We start from the raw sequence: 18,538 nt of genomic DNA, 5'->3' as shown, positions 1-18,538 counted from the left end.
ATTTTTCCCTCCGGTTTCCTTGATACCCAGGATATTGATGAAAATCAGGCAAGACTATGCCACAGTGGTATTCCACTCCAGGAGTGCATAGTTCCAACCCACGGATTAACAACATCATATACGTCCTGCAGGAGGGATTCGGAAAAGGACTGAGTCTATCAAATTTAAAGGTCCAAACTTAGTCCAGGTCTTCCTTTTTGGGTAAGATTCTTGTCACAAAAGCTCTTGGTGAAAAGGTTTCTGAAACAGTCTGCTAGAAGGAGACCTATCGTCCTCAGACCTGTGGCAAAATGGGACTTTGCTTTGGTCCTAAGAGGTTTATGCTCATCTACCTCTGGAAAAGGTCCCACATAATTACCTATCCTAAAAGGTTATTTCCTCCTGGTCATAATCAGGGGCGCACACAGGTGGTGGAGCGCCCCCGTGTTAGTGGTACAAGGGCTCCTATACTCCCCAATAGCTTATCATGTTACACCATGTATCTCTCCAACAATAAACCAGTAACTGTGAGCCACACTCTGTCCCTTACATGCAATGTACTGGGCTTGTATGTAGTTGCACGGTTTGCACATGTGGTATGTCCGCCCCTGGCCAGAACATCTGTCAAGAGAATAGAGGTGCTTCAAGCCTCGTCATCAGTGGATCCATAAATCAGATTCCTCCATGACTTGGTCTTGCTAAGGCTACTGCCAAACTTCAGTCCCAAAGTTCACTCATTTGTAACCTGATCAAGTCCGCTCCCTTCCAGTATCCTGTCACGAGTCTTCCTCTCATGAAAATCTATCTGGTGAATCGGCGACAGGGTCATGGCTCATTGATGCGCTTGAGGATTGAAGGTAGCCCATCTGGCCCGATCCCACAGAAGAGCTATTGTAGCCCAAATTGCTGGAAAAGTTACTGCTGGCTATAATAGATGTCAGAACACACAGTGCATTGCAGCTTGCTGTGTTTGGGGCTGCATAGATTGGTCAGAGTGCCCATGCTGACCCCTGTCCGCTGCAGAAAACACATAATGGGCACATGCGAATCATAACTGGAGCAATGGAAAAGAGGCCTGGTCTGATAAATCACGTTTACATCATATGGAGAGTTGTGTGCGTCGCTTACCCGGGGAAGATATGGCACCTGGATGCATTATGGGAAGAAGACAAGCCGGCAGGGGCAGTGTGATGCTCTGGGCAATGTTCTGCTGGGAAACCTTGGGTCCTGGCGTTCATGTGGATCTTACTTTGACACATACCACCTACCCAAATATTGTTCCAGACCAAGTACACCATTTCATGGCAGCGGCATCCTCTTGCAGCAGGATTATGCTGCACTGCAAACATTGTTCAGGAATGGTTTGAGGAACATGACAGAGTTCAAGGTGTTATTTTGGCCTCCAAATTCCTTGTTTTCAGTCTGATGGAGCATCTGTAGGATGTGCTGGAAAAATGTCAGATCCATGGAGACCGCACCGCACAACGTACAGGTGTTAAAGCATCTGCTGCTCACATCTTGGTGTCCGGTACCACAGTCACACTCAGAGATCTTGTGAAGTCCATGTTTCTACGGATCTGTGATAATTTTGCGGCACGAGGGGGACTTACACAATATTAGACAGTTGGTTTTAATGTTATGGCTGAACAGTATGTGTATATATAGTATAATATTTGGAGGTATTTATACAGTATATGATGGTATTTTTATATGGTGGTATTATTTAAATTGACACAATTTGGTATTATATGTATAGTATATGGCAGCATTATTTATGTGTGCAGTATGTAGTGGTATTATTTATATGTAAAGTATATGGCAGTATTTGTGTACAGTATAAGACTAGATCTGTTGTAATGAGGTTGGTTCTAAGATACTCAGAAAAAGAACTTTACTGGACCACACGTTTCACTTGTAGTACTCCTTTTCCTACCACGTTTTTCGTGTGTTGGTACTTTGTTGGCCCCAGGATTTCTGTGCTTGTTGGTTGTCCATTATCTCCCTGAGTGGCATATAAGAAACCAGGATAGAGAGGGTAACCGGATTCGGTAGTCACCAGTGGCAACAGAGGGTTTCGTAATGAACAAGCCGGATAAGAGCTGTACTGACGGGTAGTGCAAAAGGGAAAGCAGATACAGGTTTACAAGGCAGCACAAATAATATGTAGTCAGAAAAACGTGATGTGGTCAATAAATGTACAAAGTAACAATCCACACGAGGTATAGAAGGGCACTTTTACACTGGGTGATTATCGTGCAGACGAGTGTTCATATAACGCTCGTTGCCGATAGTTGTCCTGTGTAAACAGGGGAAGGATCAGCAGATGAACGAGCAAACTCTCAATTTGCTGATCTTATCGTTTTAAAAAAACGTAACTATTATCGTTGTCGGCAGCACATCTCCTGGTGCAAACGGAGACGCACTGCCGACATGATGATAATGGATGGGGACGAGCGATCGGAGCAACGACCGCTCGTCCCCATCCACAGCTCCGTGTGACAGGAGCAAACGGTGATAAGCGGCCGGTGCAGCGAGCGCCGTTCAAAGAGACATGATTGATCGGCGCTCCCTGCACCGGCCGCTTATCGGCTGATATAAAAGGGCCTTTAACCTCTTAACGCCGAAGGACGGATATATACTGAGACTTTACCCACGCGATCAGCGGCAGGAGCACGGCTGTTATACACAGCCTGGCTCCTGCTGCAACTGCCGGAATCGAAGCGCGCTCCGCATCCGGCAGTTTAACCCATTAAATGCCGCTGTCGATAGTGACAGCGGCATCTAATGTGTTTGACAGAGGGAGGGAGCTCCCTCTGTCACCCCATCGGCGCCCCCGCAAAGAAATCGCGGGTCGCCATCGGGTTTCCATAGCAGCGGGGGTCTAACAAAGACCCCCAGGTCTGTCTTCAGCATCTGCCTGTTAGGCGATGCCGGAGGCATGATCTAACAGATTGCCTGTCAGTTTTACACTGACAGGCAATAATGCTTTGGTATAATAAGTATACCAAAGCATTATATATGCGATCGGCACATCGCATAGTGAAGTCCCCTGGTGGGACTAAAAAAATAAATGTCAATCAGTTAAATAAAGTTGGTGAAAAAAAAAAAAATAATAATTACATTGATAATCAAATAAAACCAAAAAGTGGTTTTATTTAGTAAAAGTGTCAAAACAAATAACACATACACATATATGGTATCCCCGCGATCGTAACAACTTGAACAATAAAATGAACACATTAATTAAACCGCCGGATGAACGGCGTCCAAAAAAAAGGCAAAAAACAATGGCAAAATTCGCTCTTTTCTCCCATTCCCCCTATAAAAAATTAAATAAAAATTAATCTATAAGTCCTATGTACCCCAAAATAGTACTAATGAAAACTACACATTGGCCCACAAAAATCAAGCCCACATACGGCCACATTGACGGAAAAATAAAAACGTTACGGCTCTTGGAATGCGGCGATGCAAAAACAAGTAATTTTTTTCTAAAAGGCTTTTTATTGTGCAAACGTAGGAAAACATATAAAACCCTTACATATTTGGTATCCCTGTAATCGTGCCGACCCATAGAATAAAGTGAACATGTTATTTACGCTGCATAGTAAACGGCGTAAATTTATAACGTGAAAATCAATGCTGGAATAGCTACTTATTTTCAATACTCTCCTAAAATAAAGTTAATAAAAGTTAATCAATAAATTATAAGCATCTAAAAATGGTACATTTACAAAACACAACTCGTCCCGCAAAAAACAAGCCCTTATACGGCTATGTCGACAGAATAAAAAAAAAGTTACGACTCTTGGAATGCGACCGTGAAAAAACAAAAAATAATCCTTGGTCATTAACGTGCAAAATGGCCCGGTCATTAAGGGGTTAAAGTGAAGTCTGTCAATATGAGTCAAACAAAGCAACAAGTAATGCAGGTAATTAGTTAGAAAAAGGATAACAACACTGATAACGATCAATAGTGAAGCAACTAAAAGGAGATTAAATAGAGCGCCCTCTAGTGTGATTGGCTCTGCGCCACCCAGCATGCCAGCCCTGCCAAGCCGTCTATTTATGTTAACCCTGTGATTTTTTTCTCCTGCCTCTTTTGGCTGGTGTGTGAGCTTCACATTGTACAGTGATGGAGGGGCGGTAAAAACAATGCAGCGGTGCTAAGGATGGGGGTGCCGTGCTGGGGAGGACTAAAAATAAATAAATTTGGGGACAGCCCCTTTAAATTTACACGCCTAATTGATGCTTAAATAACTATTGGATTACGATTTTGTCTGGTATGACTTTTTTTTTTTTTTTTAAATGTAGTTAACACGAACACGGACAAAAGAAGTTTACCACCAAAACAAAGAACAACTTCTTGCAGAAAAAAAAAGACACGATGCGTATTACGTGCGGATTTGCCACGCAAATCCGCAGCGTCATACAGTACCAGCAAAGTAAATGAGACCCAAGTATTCTCATCTACACGTTGCAGAATTTTCCTGCACAGAAATTGACCTGCGGTGCGTATTTTAAAATCTTATATTGCGTTTCCACTTGTGAATTGTATCTGACAAGTTTATTAAAAAAAAACAAAACTCTGCAGTATAAAACCGCACATATTTCCACATCAAAATGTAAAAACTGGACATAAAAAAAACGCACGAGTAGGTATGGACATTACCTGCGGATTTACCTGCGGTTTTGATGCAAAATTTCTGCACCAAATTCCGTAACGTGTGCCTGTAGCCTAAAAGTGTAAATTGTTTCTATCAGAGAGTGACACATGCCAGAATTCGCTTTGTCATGATTCTAACACTACACCCTCAAGTGAAACCTAACAAATTCTGTTGTCAGGCTGATAAACGAAACCTTATGAGTTGCCGTCCATCTCATATTTCCACCCATCTGATTTCCTGTTTTTCTCAAGCGTTACATATATAGTCTACTCTACTGAGGGGTGAAGGGCATTTCCATATTTTCAAGACAATCCATGGCAGATCATCAGGAAAAACCAAAAGTAAGTCATAATTTCTCCTTATTAATCTAATTATAATACTAAATATCGCATTACTGATTCTATATTGGTAGGTAAATACAATTCAAAACTTTTTGATGTTTATGAACGTGAAGGCTCCTTTTAACCAAGATCTTGAGGACCGTGGCCGTATAGAGGTTCTGTATAGAGGTGCTGTGTAGAGGTGCCGGTCTATGGGCATACTTAGTATAGATTTCTTTCACATGGGGCTGATTGGATATAAAGATCTCACAGACCTCTTCTCCGTGAAGAATCTGCCAAATCTGTCCTTTAGTACATAAGAGGTTTGATATGGAATCAATATTACAAGATACTAAGCGTACTTCAGATCGTTCTGTGTTTAGAAATGTAGAAAAAGGAAATTGTTCATTATCCAAGACATGTTGGACCTTAGAAGAGACCCATCTGAAGGTCACCTCTCCGGTTTCCTTTGCTTTGTATGCCGTGTGTGTAGCCATCATCCGTCCACCATGACAAAATTAATATATTCTGGGCATCAGGGGTAGCAATAGACAACTGAGGGCCCATATACCAGAAGAAAAAGGTGGGCACCACCGCAATTTATATCTAAATCGGAGTGCAAGTCAACATGTAAAAAAAGTTACACATGTCAACTAGAAAAACATGCATATAAGACTGCACCTCTTCAGTCATAACAACATGTAATTAATCTTCATTATATCACAATGAGATGAAAAAACTGTTTGTTTAAAAAAAACACAGACACGTGCCCAACCCAAGATCCTAACTCTAGGTTGGGTGAGAGAACGTACCACACATGGAGAGAGGCAAACAACCACCCATAGAATATTTCTAACATGTACAATGATGTACAGCATAGCAATAGTTAAAAAGCCATTGCAACTATGAAAGCATGGCCACTACCCAATAACCCAATGGCTCAGTCTCAATTGCCACCGAGTCCCAGTTAAACAGTGATGGCACCCTGACATGTTGGCAGTCTCATTCTGCCCGCTGACCTCCAGCATTCCTGACCCGCAGGGCTCTGACTACACTTGCGGTTGGTACTTTTCTGCCGCTGAAAAAAATGAGTTCTCTGGTGCTGCTCACCCCCCACACCTCGCCCACCATGTAGGCTCTCCCTGCAACCAAAGATTCTCCCTGGCGCTCAACGCTCCCCCTGTACGTGAGGCTTTAGGAGCAGGAAGTGCACTAACTTTTGGGCTTTATGTTCTTGCTTATTTACCTCCCAAATTACTGCACTACCAAAAAAACAATAATAAGAAGGGCAAGTTTTGGAATTGTGGAAATCACAGGATCGATCGACATAATAATGATATGCAAATGATAAAAAAAAGAAACAAAATATTCCAAACACCTTGATTTATTCAGTATGGAGCATGAGCCCCACGCACAGAAATACCACTGGTTACACAACCAAATCAATGTAACGCCGAGCTGTTCGTGTGCCTGAGATGAAGGCTAGAGGGTCCGGCTACCGTACATTATGCCACCCCACACCATAATCCCGAGAGTAGGAACGGTGTGGCGTTCCCTTGTGAAGGCCTCTTCATGCCCACGTGGTCTGGAAATTAATCTCCAGCCATCATTACGTCCGAGACAAAAGTGGGACTCAAGGGGTCGACAACGCTATTTTTTCTGTGAGAAGAACTGAAACTTTTACGGAACGGAAACAAACTGCAATGGAAGCATTACTATTGAAGTGAATGTTAATGCGCCATCATTTACGCCAGCAGACAATGTTGATGGATTTGTGTGCCCAAGTGCATTCAGTGTAGCATAACATTCCTCAAATCTTTGCATCACGTGATCTATGGATTACATAATTTCCAATCTGAAAAACGCTACATTAAAAAAAAAAAAACCCGCAGGTAGAAACAAACAAAAAACGCAATAAAAAAAATTCATGTACCATTTCTGTCCGCCAGAAAATAAAATATAACCCAGCAATGAGCCACATTTGCGCCTGTCCATTCTGCTAAGCTCCACCCACTTTCCCCAAAAAAGTGCTGTGAGTGATGGAAACTGCACAACTTCTGTTCCGTTTGCAAATTTTCTACACCAGAAACCTGGAGTATAAAGGGATAAAGAGTTCTAACCTCGACATATTATAAAATTAATAAGCACAATATTTCTTGTTGTTTTTTTATTTTTTTTAGGTTTCCATTGCTCTTTGACCTAAATTGTGTAGCATGCCGCTCAACTCAATGCCGCTACAAATCATAATGTGTCTATCATGTTTGTCATGGCACCTGTAAAAATATAAACCATGACTCCAGAGTATAAGCCCACATCTCGTTTTTACTCTACGTCTGATGTGAACGCCTTGACATGAAAAACACGTGTACCCCAATTTGCACATTGATTTCTATGGTCAGGACGGACGCCCTAATGGTGTCACTTGTGCTTAGGTTTTGTTTGCTTACATTGTATCCTTTTTTTTTTTTCCATGTCCTGAAAAGCGTAGTCTACTACGTATCCATTTTTATTTGTATTGAAGTCAATGACGACATGCAATGTTAAACCCTACGTTTGCATACGTTTTTGTAACCTTATATGGGAAATCTTGACTTTACAAAGTTTGGATAAAGAACAAAAAATGTAATACGTTTTTATAAGTAAGAACGGACACAAACGTATACTACCAAAAAATGTAAGCATATGTTACAAATGCATACGTTTTTGTAACTTTAAAAATGTATACGTTGTCTTATACCACAAACGTGTGCACAAAATGAGATGTGAACTGAGCCTAACATGACCGCAGTAAAAACACAGGGTAACAACACTAATAACAGTGCCAGCGCCTACCAAGAGACAAAAGTAGAACCCAATACCTTCAATGCATACAAAATATCAAATAGTACTGCTGCCCCTTACATGGAATTGGCCGATTGCCTTGATAGTTTGTGTTTTCATTATAAAGGCCCATTCCTTTCGCAACAATCATATAGGAGTTTCCACTAACTTGTGGCTTCAAGTTTCTGTTTATACAGAAATGCAACTTAACCATAAGGCTATGTTCACACGCACAAGTACAAATGGCTGAAAATTACAGCACTGTTTTCAAGGGAAACCAGCCTCTGATTTTCAGCCATTTTTGAAGCAGAAAATTTAATTTGAGGCAATTTTCTGAGCCGTTTTTTAAACTGTTTTTCAATCTGTTTTTCAATTGACCCTATGAAAAACAGCTCAAGACGTGACATGCTCCTGCTTTTTACGCAGCAGCTTTTTACGCGCTGTTTTTTTAAAACAGCGGCATAAAAAAAACACCCCGTCTGAACTTAACGTCGGTTTTCCCATTGATTTCAATGGGCGGCGTTTCAGTAGCGTTTTTCAAGGCGTATTTCGAGCCGTTTACTCCCCAAAATAAGCCTGAAAACACTGTGTGTGAACATTCCCTGAGGCCTCATCCAGGCGGCCGTGTTCGGTCCATGATATACGGATTGTACGTTGGCAGTATTTCCCAGGTCGAACGCAGATCAGAAAAAGCCGGGCTTCTAGCGTCATAGTTATCTATACTAGGAGTCCCTGCCTTCCCACGGGGATACTGTCCTGAAAACATGATGACAATACAAGACCGTATTCCTGCGGGGAGGCAGGGACTCCTAGCATCATAGATATATGCATCATAGCATATGATGCTAGGAGCCCGGCTCCATGAACTGTGGTCGGTCTGGGAAATCCGGCCGGCACACAATCTGTTTATCGCAGGCCGAACACGGTCGTCTGAATGAGGCCTTACTGCCGCAGCCATTCTAGCTTCAGGTCTTCAGTTAGGATTATGAATGGAGCGAGAGTTGATCATGTGTGCTGATGATGGCACCGACAGAACGGGGTATTGGGAATACCAGAATACCCCTTTAATGTTACCCTATTGCTGGCTGTAGACATTGTTTCAGATCGATTTACCCCAGTAATTTACAGACTTATTTTTTTTATTGTTTTCCATTTTATTTGTAAATCCTCTTTGCTCTTTTCTTAACAGATGATGCATGACAGAAGTAACACTTACTACAATTTTTTGGAGACTTTTAAGAATAGAACTTTTCTGACTTTTCTATTTCAACTCCTTGGGGAAGTAGCCATGGAGTAAAAGAAGTTGACGTGAACAGCAATTGGTCTTGTCCTGTTTTGAAAAGTAAGTCAACAAGGAAATACAAGATTAGAACATTTATTGCTAAATATTTGGAGAAATCTAATTTGGGAGTATTACATCTTATTAAAATCAGGATCTAAATCGGGATCCATTGACCATCGGCTTGTGGCAGGGGATCCTGTCCTTTTTGGGCCTGTTACTGATTGAGGTGCCGGGTAACTTTGTTAACTTAACTGGGAACTCCCTCTTTCTCCCTCTCGTCCTGTTCTACATTACTCGTACAACACATTGATATGAATAGGCAGTGTGTAATGCTTAAATTCCCCTGTGGTGGCGCTGCAGGGAAATTGAACACTTACTGCCAGGTTTCCCCACAGATTACATTTGATCGCTGAGGGACACGGATCAGATTTTTCTCAAAGGACCCTTCTAACAAGTAGGGATTGTCTGAAGCTGAGGAGCCCTTCAAAAATGAAAACAAACAGTATTACTAGGAAATAGATCAAACGTAGTGGCAGTAACTAAGTAGCAGAATTCCAGTTTCCATACCATTTTTATGGGGCTCTTGCTTTCAAAATAGTTTTTACGGGGGAGATTTATAAAACTGTCTTTGTTGCCCATAGCAACCAATCACAGTACAGCTTTCATTTTTCAAGAGCACTGTTGGCAATGAAAGCTGTGCTGTGATTGGTTTCTATGGGCAACAAAGACAGTTTTGCTGTTAGACAGTTTTATGAAACAACTAGATTGAAAGTTCTTCGTAGCTGACTATGCTATTCCACCTTTAAAAAAGAAAAAGTATATTAAAGTTTACCAACCCGACAGAGACCGTTTATCGTGTACGTCGGGAGCTTTCCAGACGTATACAATAAACAGGGTGGAGTATAGATATTTGTCATCAGGTCGGATTGTGTACAGGCCCAGGACTATCAGAACCGATAAAAACACAGGGACATATACAAAAACACCGACAAAGGCCATACTTACAAATGGACACAGCCAGGCCAGAAATGCTGATGAAAGGGCGAGCAGGTGCTTTAAATAATAATAGCCACTCCCACTGGTCTTGAGGGGAGTGGTGTGTGGTGCATGGGATGTGTAGTAAGAAATAATAAATGAATAGTGTGTGTGCAAGTGTAATACTATAAGTGAAATATAGGGGGCAGTAATAAATGAAGTGCCTCAATAGAAATAAATGGATAATGGGGTGCAAGTGAGTGAAACATGGAGGGATAGTGTGTACGTCATGAGGCACAACGTGTATAGCCAGGTAGAAGCCTATTTGTGACGCCTTGATAATTCATAGAGCGGGCTACCCTGCTTGCTATGCCAAACAACACACCATGCTCTCCCAGCATCAAAGACCCGGCTGTGTCCAAGAGAAGCGAATATACATAATAATGAAAAATACCTGGGGTATTGGTAATCATTTTGGCCAAAAGGACGCAAGCTCGCAATCCACGACAAGGATCCCCAGACTTGCGAGTCCCTAACTCCTAAACTGGAACAGAACGTTCCTGATGCACAAACAGAACCGATAAAAACACAGGGACATATACAAAAACACCGACAAAGGCCATACTTACAAATGGACACAGCCAGGCCAGAAATGCTGATGAAAGGGCGAGCAGGTGCTTTAAATAATAATAGCCACTCCCACTAGTCTTGAGGGGAGTGGTGTGTGGTGCATGGGATGTGTAGTAAGAAATAATAAATGAATAGTGTGTGTGCAAGTGTAATACTATAAGTGAAATATAGGGGGCAGTAATAAATGAAGTGCCTCAATAGAAATAAATGGATAATGGGGTGCAAGTGAGTGAAACATGGAGGGATAGTGTGTACGTCATGAGGCACAACGTGTATAGCCAGGTAGAAGCCTATTTGTGACGCCTTGATAATTCATAGAGCGGGCTACCCTGCTTGCTATGCCAAACAACAACACACCATGCTCTCCCAGCATCAAAGACCCGGCTGTGTCCAAGAGAAGCGAATATACATAATAATGAAAAATACCTGGGGTATTGGTAATCATTTTGGCCAAAAGGACGCAAGCTCGCAATCCACGACAAGGATCCCCAGACTTGCGAGTCCCTAACTCCTAAACTGGAACAGAACGTTCCTGATGCACAAACAGAACCGATAAAAACACAGGGACATATACAAGTGAAATAAGTCTCCTTGATGAAATGAGTTTAAAGAGGCTCTGTCACCAGATTTTGCAACCCCTATCTGCTATTGCAGCAGATCGGCGCTGCAATGTAGATTACAGTAACGTTTTTATTTTTAAAAAACAAGCATTTTTGGCCAAGTTACTTCTCTTCAGAACGCCCAGCTTCTGGCAGATCACGCTGTGACGTCACTCACAGGTCCTGCATCGTGTCAGACGAGCGAGGACACATCGGCACCAGATTCTACAGTTGATTCTGCTGCAGCATCGGCGTTTGCAGGTAAGTCGATGTAGCTACTTACCTGCAAACGCTGATGCTGCTGCAGAATCAACTGTAGCCTCTGGTGCCGATGTGTCCTCGCTCGTCTGACACGATGCAGGACCTGGGGAAGTGACGTCACAGCGTGATCTGCCAGAAGCTGGGCGTTCTGAAGAGAAGTGGATGATACTTCTCGTCAGAACGCCCAGCTAGTAAAAGAAGTAAAAGCGCCCCGATGTACGCACATAATACACGCCCACTTGGACTTTTACTTTAAACACGCCCACTTGGACTTTTGCAAGCCTCATTTGCATAAATACAAAAATGGTCATAACTTGGCCAAAAATGCTCGTTTTTTAAAAATAAAAACGTTACTGTAGTCTACATTGCAGCGCCGATCTGCTGCAATAGCAGATAGGGGTTGCAAAATCTGGTGACAGAGCCTCTTTAAGGCACGCATAAAACTGGGAAAGTTACGAGCAAGTATAATGGTCCAGGGCAGTGCGTTCCACTGAATAGGTGCAGTACACGAGAAGTCCTTAAAGGGGTTGTCCACGCACAGACAACTGATGACCTATCCACAGGATAGGTCATTAGTAAACTATCGGCGGGGTCCGATACCTGGATCCTGCACTGATCAGCTGCTCAGTCTGCCTCTGGGCACCGGATGTACATACGGAAGCAGGTGGCTCTGGTCACAGAATAGCGGCCGAGTTGCATTACTGCAGCTCTGCTCCTATTCAAGTGAATAGGAACAGAGTTGCTGTTCTGCAGCCCGGCCGCTATTCAGTAGTTTGAACCATCTGATTCTGGTTCCGAACTCTGCATGCCGTTCATAACATCTGGTGCCTGGAGGCAGCCGGCGCAGCGGATCTGTGCGGGGTACGGATGTCGGACCTACACCGATCATACACTGATGACCTATCCGGTGGATAGGTCATCAGTTGTCTGTGCCTAGCAAGATAATGCAATAAGGTAGTCTGACAGTCGGGTGTCATAGGCTGAACGAAGAGTGTGAGTGGCTTGGTGAAGGAAGATAAGGGCAGAGACGTATGACGGTGCAGAGCAGCAGTCATATTAGATAGTACATACAGTGGGCATATGTGTAAATAAAATGAGTAAGCTGGGAGCATTGATAAGCATGATCACAGGCTGGAAATCTATCTAATGCCATTGCTGCCTGCGATCATCTTACTGATCAGTGCTCCAGACCTGCTTGTTTAACAACAGAAATGGTTCCTAAAGTCGGAATAAAAGAGATCTTCTGAGTGTCTATTAGAATCATAGTAAGAAGCAATCCACAGTCAGACGACTATAGCTACACAGAAAAAGTCTTCTACAATCACAGTATAAATTAAAACTGCTCACAATCATTTCTATAGTTAATGTATAAGAGAGGTATTATTTGTCAATAGCAATATTTAATATACATATTCAAAAACCTATAATAGGTACAATATTCCTGTTTACTTTAACAGCATGTTCACACAGGGCAGATACGATAGGTAAAAACACACCGCGTATCCGCCCTGGGTGCCGAAGGGAATTTCGGCCGAAAATCCACACCAAATTGTGGTTGTTTTTTGGCCGGAATGTCCGCTGTGGAAAACTGCACGTACAGTTAAAAAAAGAAAAAAAAAGTTTCATATTTACCCGTAGCCATGGCGACGCGTCCCTCTGCCGTCCTGCAGCACAACCTCCTGGAATGACGTTTCATCCTATGTGACCTACGTGGTGGTCACATGGGATGAAATGTCATCTCTGGAGGCCGGCCTGGACGAAGAAGCACAGAATTCTGGGTAAGTAAGATTTTTTTTTTTTTAATTGTGATTTTTGTGGCAGAATCGCAGCTTTTACGCCGCAAAAATCGCAACATCTGCTATTTGTTGCGGGTTTTACTTCCCCGTGTGAACCCGGCCTTAAGGAGCAATAATAACACCCACTAATACTAATTTTATGTAAATAATTCTTTTTTTTAAACTTGAGAAAAAGTTTTTGGGTCATTTAACATACAGTGCCGTATAACCCAATTTTTTTATTTTACTTTTTTTAAATTTGTTATATTTTCATAATTTATTTGTATGCTGCTATTGATTTTTGAAGTAAAGCCCATAATCTTATGCATGGGACAGATAAAATGTTACAACGGACAATAAATATCTTGCTCAAACATGATTGGTGGTGATTGACAACGGCACGAATTTGTGATGCTGTAAGCTGCGTCTCGCACTCCCACTACTGGTCAGACTGGGTACAAGGCTCACCGCATTTGTAAGGCAGCGACTCCATCCTCTGTCGGCCCAGGTGTTGACTAGGAGTCAATTAATGATGACAGAAGTTTTCCTGCAGTTGCTGCATCCTGCTCAGTTAGGGTTTGTTCACACAGGGCGGATATAAAAAAAAACGCACCAAATTGTTGTTAAGTTTTTCGGCAGGAATGTCCGCTGTAGGAGAAGGCAAGTTAAAAAAAAGTCTATACTTACCCGTAGCCATGGCGAAGCGTTCCTCTGATGTCATGCAACCTGGCCTGGGATGACGCTACAGCCCATGGGATAAAACGTTATCCCTGGAGGCCGGGCTGGACGCAGGAGCAGAGAGAGCTGGGTAAGCATAGCCTTTTTTTTTTCTGAGTTGCAATTTTTGAGGCGGAATTTTTCGAAGAAAAAAAAATTGCAACATCTGCTATTTGTTAAGGGTTTTACCTCCCCATTGAATTCAATGGGGAAAACCTGCAACAGAAGACCAGCGATTCTGCAGCATAAATTGACATGCTGCGGATTAAAAACCCTCACCGCAGCTCTATTTATGAATGTTTTTAGGCGTGTTTTTATTACGCAGCATGTTGATGGGATTTGCTGCTACTGTAATACGCTGCAGATTGTGCACAATGAAATCCGTTGTGGAAAATCTGCAGAAACCTTTTTTGATGTTTTTTGGTTTTTTTAGGTATTTTTTTTAGCTGTTTTTCAATTGACCTTATGAAAAACCACTCGAAAAATGTCTCAAGAAATGACATGCTCCTATTTGCACGGCAGTTTTTTGACACTTTTTTTTTTTTTTTTTTTTTTTTTTAAACTGCGGTGTAAAAAATGTCCCGTATGAACTGAACGCTGCTTTTCCCATTGATTTTCTTTTTTTTATAAATTCTTTTATTTTCCGTTTTCCACAACATAAAACACGATAGTGCAAACATCTGCAGCACAAACATCGGCTCGCAGGCCAGTATATGTTTCCACAATAAGTGCAAAAAGAACATGAACGCACATCTGATACATTGATTGAAACGGACGACCTATGCATTCTGAACCCTCAGCCATGCACAAAGGCCCGTGAGTAGACATAGCAGAAACAGAGAGAAAAGCAAAAGAGGAAATGAGACAGAGAGAGGAAAGGGAGGGAAGAAAAACTAACAGTGCCCCCCAGTGCCTCAGGATTATATTCAAGAAACCACAATGTTCCTGAACTCAACAGAAGATTGGAATCTGACCCAGTGATACCAAGTTTTGAGGAATTTAGCATGAGTCCCTCTTATGGATGCTGTGAGATCTCATAAACTCCTGGATCTTGCCGAACCACATGCCAACCGATGGAGGGCAAGTTTGTCTCCACAGCGCAGGAATACACGCTCTAGCTGCATTCACCAGGTGGCGAACCACAGAGCGTCGGTACGTAGATAATGGAACCTCGCACAGATGGAGCAGGAAAAAGGCCGGCGTACGCGGGAGGAGGAAATCCGTGAACTTGGAGGAGATGCACCACACCTCAGGCCAGAAATCTGTTAGCAGCGGGCACTCCCAGAAGATGTGTAAAATCGTGCCCACATCTCCAACACAACGGTGCGATAGGATCTTAAATCCCACCTCCTGAAATCTGCTAGCTATGGAGGATTTATGTGTCAATGTAAACAAACGGTCCTTATGTTCTGCAGTAAATGTTAGGCCCAGGTCCCTCTCCCAGTTGAGCAGGTAGTGTCCCTTACCAGCCCGCAACCAGCGCCGGAATGGACCCCTTTCTCGCCCTGCAGGGAATGCGGGATTGCCCAGGACAGGAAACATTGGGAAGGGAGACCTCTTTCCGGAGAAAGAGCCAGGACGCAACCGCCAAGGTGGGTCCAATAGTCGGGTGTGTCCGTGCCGTTAGGGGGATATCTTTGCCCAACCAAGGCAGAGCCTGCAAAGGAACTGCCAGAAAGGTCTGTTCCATCGACACCCACTGTTTAACCTCCGTGTGTCTGAACCAATCCAGAATTCGTGACAGGTGTGAGGCCTGGTGATAGGAGACAAAGTCCGGAAGACCAACCCCCGCCCTCACACCTAGCACGGAAAAGCATGGAGCGGGCTATACGGGCTGGTTTCTCCACCTATATGAATCTATGGAGTAAGGACAACAGGGCTTGAAAGAAGGTACGGGGGATATGAATCGGCAGGGCCTGGAAGAGGTACAAGATCTGCGGCAGGATATTCATTTTAAAAATTGCACACCTGTCGAACCAAGTAAAGGTGCCCGTCTTCCAGGAATTCAAATCGCTCTTTACATGTTGAAGGAGGGGAGGGTAGTTAACTACATAAAGGCGAGATAGATCCCTGGAGAGCTGGACCCCCAAATATTTGAGTGAGTCTCTAGCCCATTTAAAGGAGAAGGACTCCCGACAGATCTTCCACCAGAGACTGTGGCAACGAGACATTGAGAGCCTCCGACTTCTGATAGTTCATTTTGAAGTTGGACAATTTCCAGTATCTACTCATCTCTGGCATGAGATTGGGCAAGGAGATCCTGGGCGCGGTGAGAAAGAAAAGCAGGTCATCCGTATATGCTGCGACCTTATGGGACCGTCCCCCCAACAATACACCTGCTATGTCTGGATTGGGAGCGAACCTGACACAGGAAGGGCTCCAAGCACAAAATGAAAATTAAGGGAGACAAGGGACAACCTTGCCTCGTGCCGTTAGAGATAGCGAGAGGGGAGGAAAGAGTACCATTGACCTTAACCCGGGCCGAGGGGGAGGAGTAGAGGCTCGAAATCCATTGCATCATGTGAGTGCCCAGCTCAATATGCCGCAAGGTGGCCAGCATAAAGTCCCAATCGACCCTGTCGAAGGCCTTCTCCGCATCCGTGGACAGAAAAAACATGGGCAGAACCGAGGCAGCCGCATGGTATATCAAGTTAATTGCCCTTGTGGTATTATCCAGAGCTTCCCGAAGAGGCATGAAGCCCATCTGGTCGTTATGTATCACATTATGGAACAGGGGGGTAATCCTATGGGCCAGAATTTTCGCAAACCGCTTTAGATCCACGTTTAAGAGATGGGCCGATAGTTTTAGCATATGGATGGATCCTTCCCCTCCTTGGGTATCACCATAATGTAGGACCTCAGCGTTTCTGGAGGGTGGGAGCGCCCCTCAGTAAGTGAGTTGAAGGCATGTAGGAAATGGGGTGAGAGCAGGTCTGAGCAGGCCTTATAGTATTGCAAGGGTAGGCCATCAGGGCCCGGCGCCTTCCCTGCCGGCGAGTCCTTCAAAGCCCATGACCACTCCTCCGGGGAAATAGGCTCCTCCAGAACAGCAATAGCCTCCTGGGGGATACATTTCATCCCTGAGGACCGAAGGTATGCCTCTATCTGCTCCACTTGGCTCCCCCCATCCGAAGATGGAGAGGCCCAAGGAAGATTATAAAGGGAGTGGTAATAGGCCCGGAAGGCCTCCGAGATGTCATGGGGAAGTTGCAAACGCCTATTGCTGGAAGCCTGGATATGGGGAACATAGGTACGTGATCGGGTTTTCCTAAGTGCCCGCGCCAGGGACTTACTAGGTTTGTTACTAAATTCGTAGAAATGCCGTTTGCATTTAACAAGGGAGGCCCTAGCCTTGGAAAGGCAGAGGGTACGAACTTGAACTCGCCGCTGCCCCAGCTCTGCCCCCACAACCCGGTCCAGAGAGGCCTTATGGGACTGTTCCAAGAGATGTATGCGGGACAAGAGATCCAGCAAGTGTGCAGTCTGCTCCTTTAGAACCTATACGGATGAAGGAACCACCATCCACGGCTTACACACTTATGTGCCTCCCAAATACATTGTGGCAAAATACTCCCGGAGATCCCTGCGAATGTCCGATACCACCGTCGAGTCCTGCAGGAGCGATTCAAGCGCCACTGCCAGGAGCGAGGGTGGACCGCTGGGAGTGAGAGGGAAAGAGTGATGAGAGCATGATCCGAGAAGGTAATATCATCTATGGAGGCTGAGGAGAGGTCGGACAGATAGGAGTGACGTAGGAAGAAATAGTCCAGTCTGGAGTATGTGTTATGAGGGGCCGAAAGTATAGTCTTTTGTTGATGGATGCAGGAGCCGCCACGCATCGACCAATTGGTGCTCGTGCAACAACCGACGTATTACGACGGTGAGCTGACCTGGGAAAAGACGAGTGCCTGCGCGAGGAGTCTAATGTGGGATCAAAGGTGACATTCAAATCCCCTCCCAGTATTAGAGTGCCTTCCAGGAAGCCATCCAACTCCACCAAAACCCTCTCCAGGAAGGCAACCTGACCAGTGTTAGGGAGATAATATGAAGCCAGTGTGAACAGAGTGTTAGCCAACCTACCTTCCACGAAGAGATACCTTCCCGCTCCATCCGTGCGAGTCTCCACATTCTCCCAAGGGAGAGAACGCAAGATCAGGATGGAGACCCCTTTGGTCTTGGAATCAGGTGACGCACTATGATACCCCTCCGTATAATGGGAATCCGTTAACTTGGGTATGCAATCAGCCCGGAAATGGGTTTCCTGAAGAAATGCCACTTGCGCTTTCTTCTTTCAGGGGAGACGGAGAATGGAGGACCTCTTTTCCGGGATGTTCAGACCCTGTGCATTCAGGGAGACAATGGTTATGTTAGACATATTGGGAGTGAAAGGAGAGAGAGAGAGGGGAAGGAAAGAAGGTAGAGAAAGAAAAAGACCCCCTGCGACGGAACAAAAGTATCAGGGAAATGGAACTATACAGCCCCACTAGCAGTGGAGTACAAAACCCTTCAACAA

The 18,538-nt window shown here is 44.1% G+C and overlaps 1 protein-coding gene across 1 annotated transcript in view; it reads left to right on the top strand.

The window, feature by feature from the left end:
• Window positions 1-18,538, top strand: part of LOC142652156 (sterile alpha motif domain-containing protein 9-like) — a 35,487-nt gene that overhangs the window by 8,657 nt on the left and 8,292 nt on the right. The window contains exons 2-3 of the mRNA XM_075827698.1: window positions 4,898-4,987; window positions 8,976-9,128. The gene's annotated coding sequence lies outside the window, so the exon portion shown is untranslated. The remainder of the gene's footprint in view (window positions 1-4,897; window positions 4,988-8,975; window positions 9,129-18,538) is intronic.

Source organism: Rhinoderma darwinii, chromosome 5 (genome assembly GCF_050947455.1).
Source record: "Rhinoderma darwinii isolate aRhiDar2 chromosome 5, aRhiDar2.hap1, whole genome shotgun sequence".
In the NCBI taxonomy this organism is placed as follows: domain Eukaryota; kingdom Metazoa; phylum Chordata; class Amphibia; order Anura; family Rhinodermatidae; genus Rhinoderma; species Rhinoderma darwinii.
This window is presented reverse-complemented; position numbering and strand designations above follow the sequence as displayed.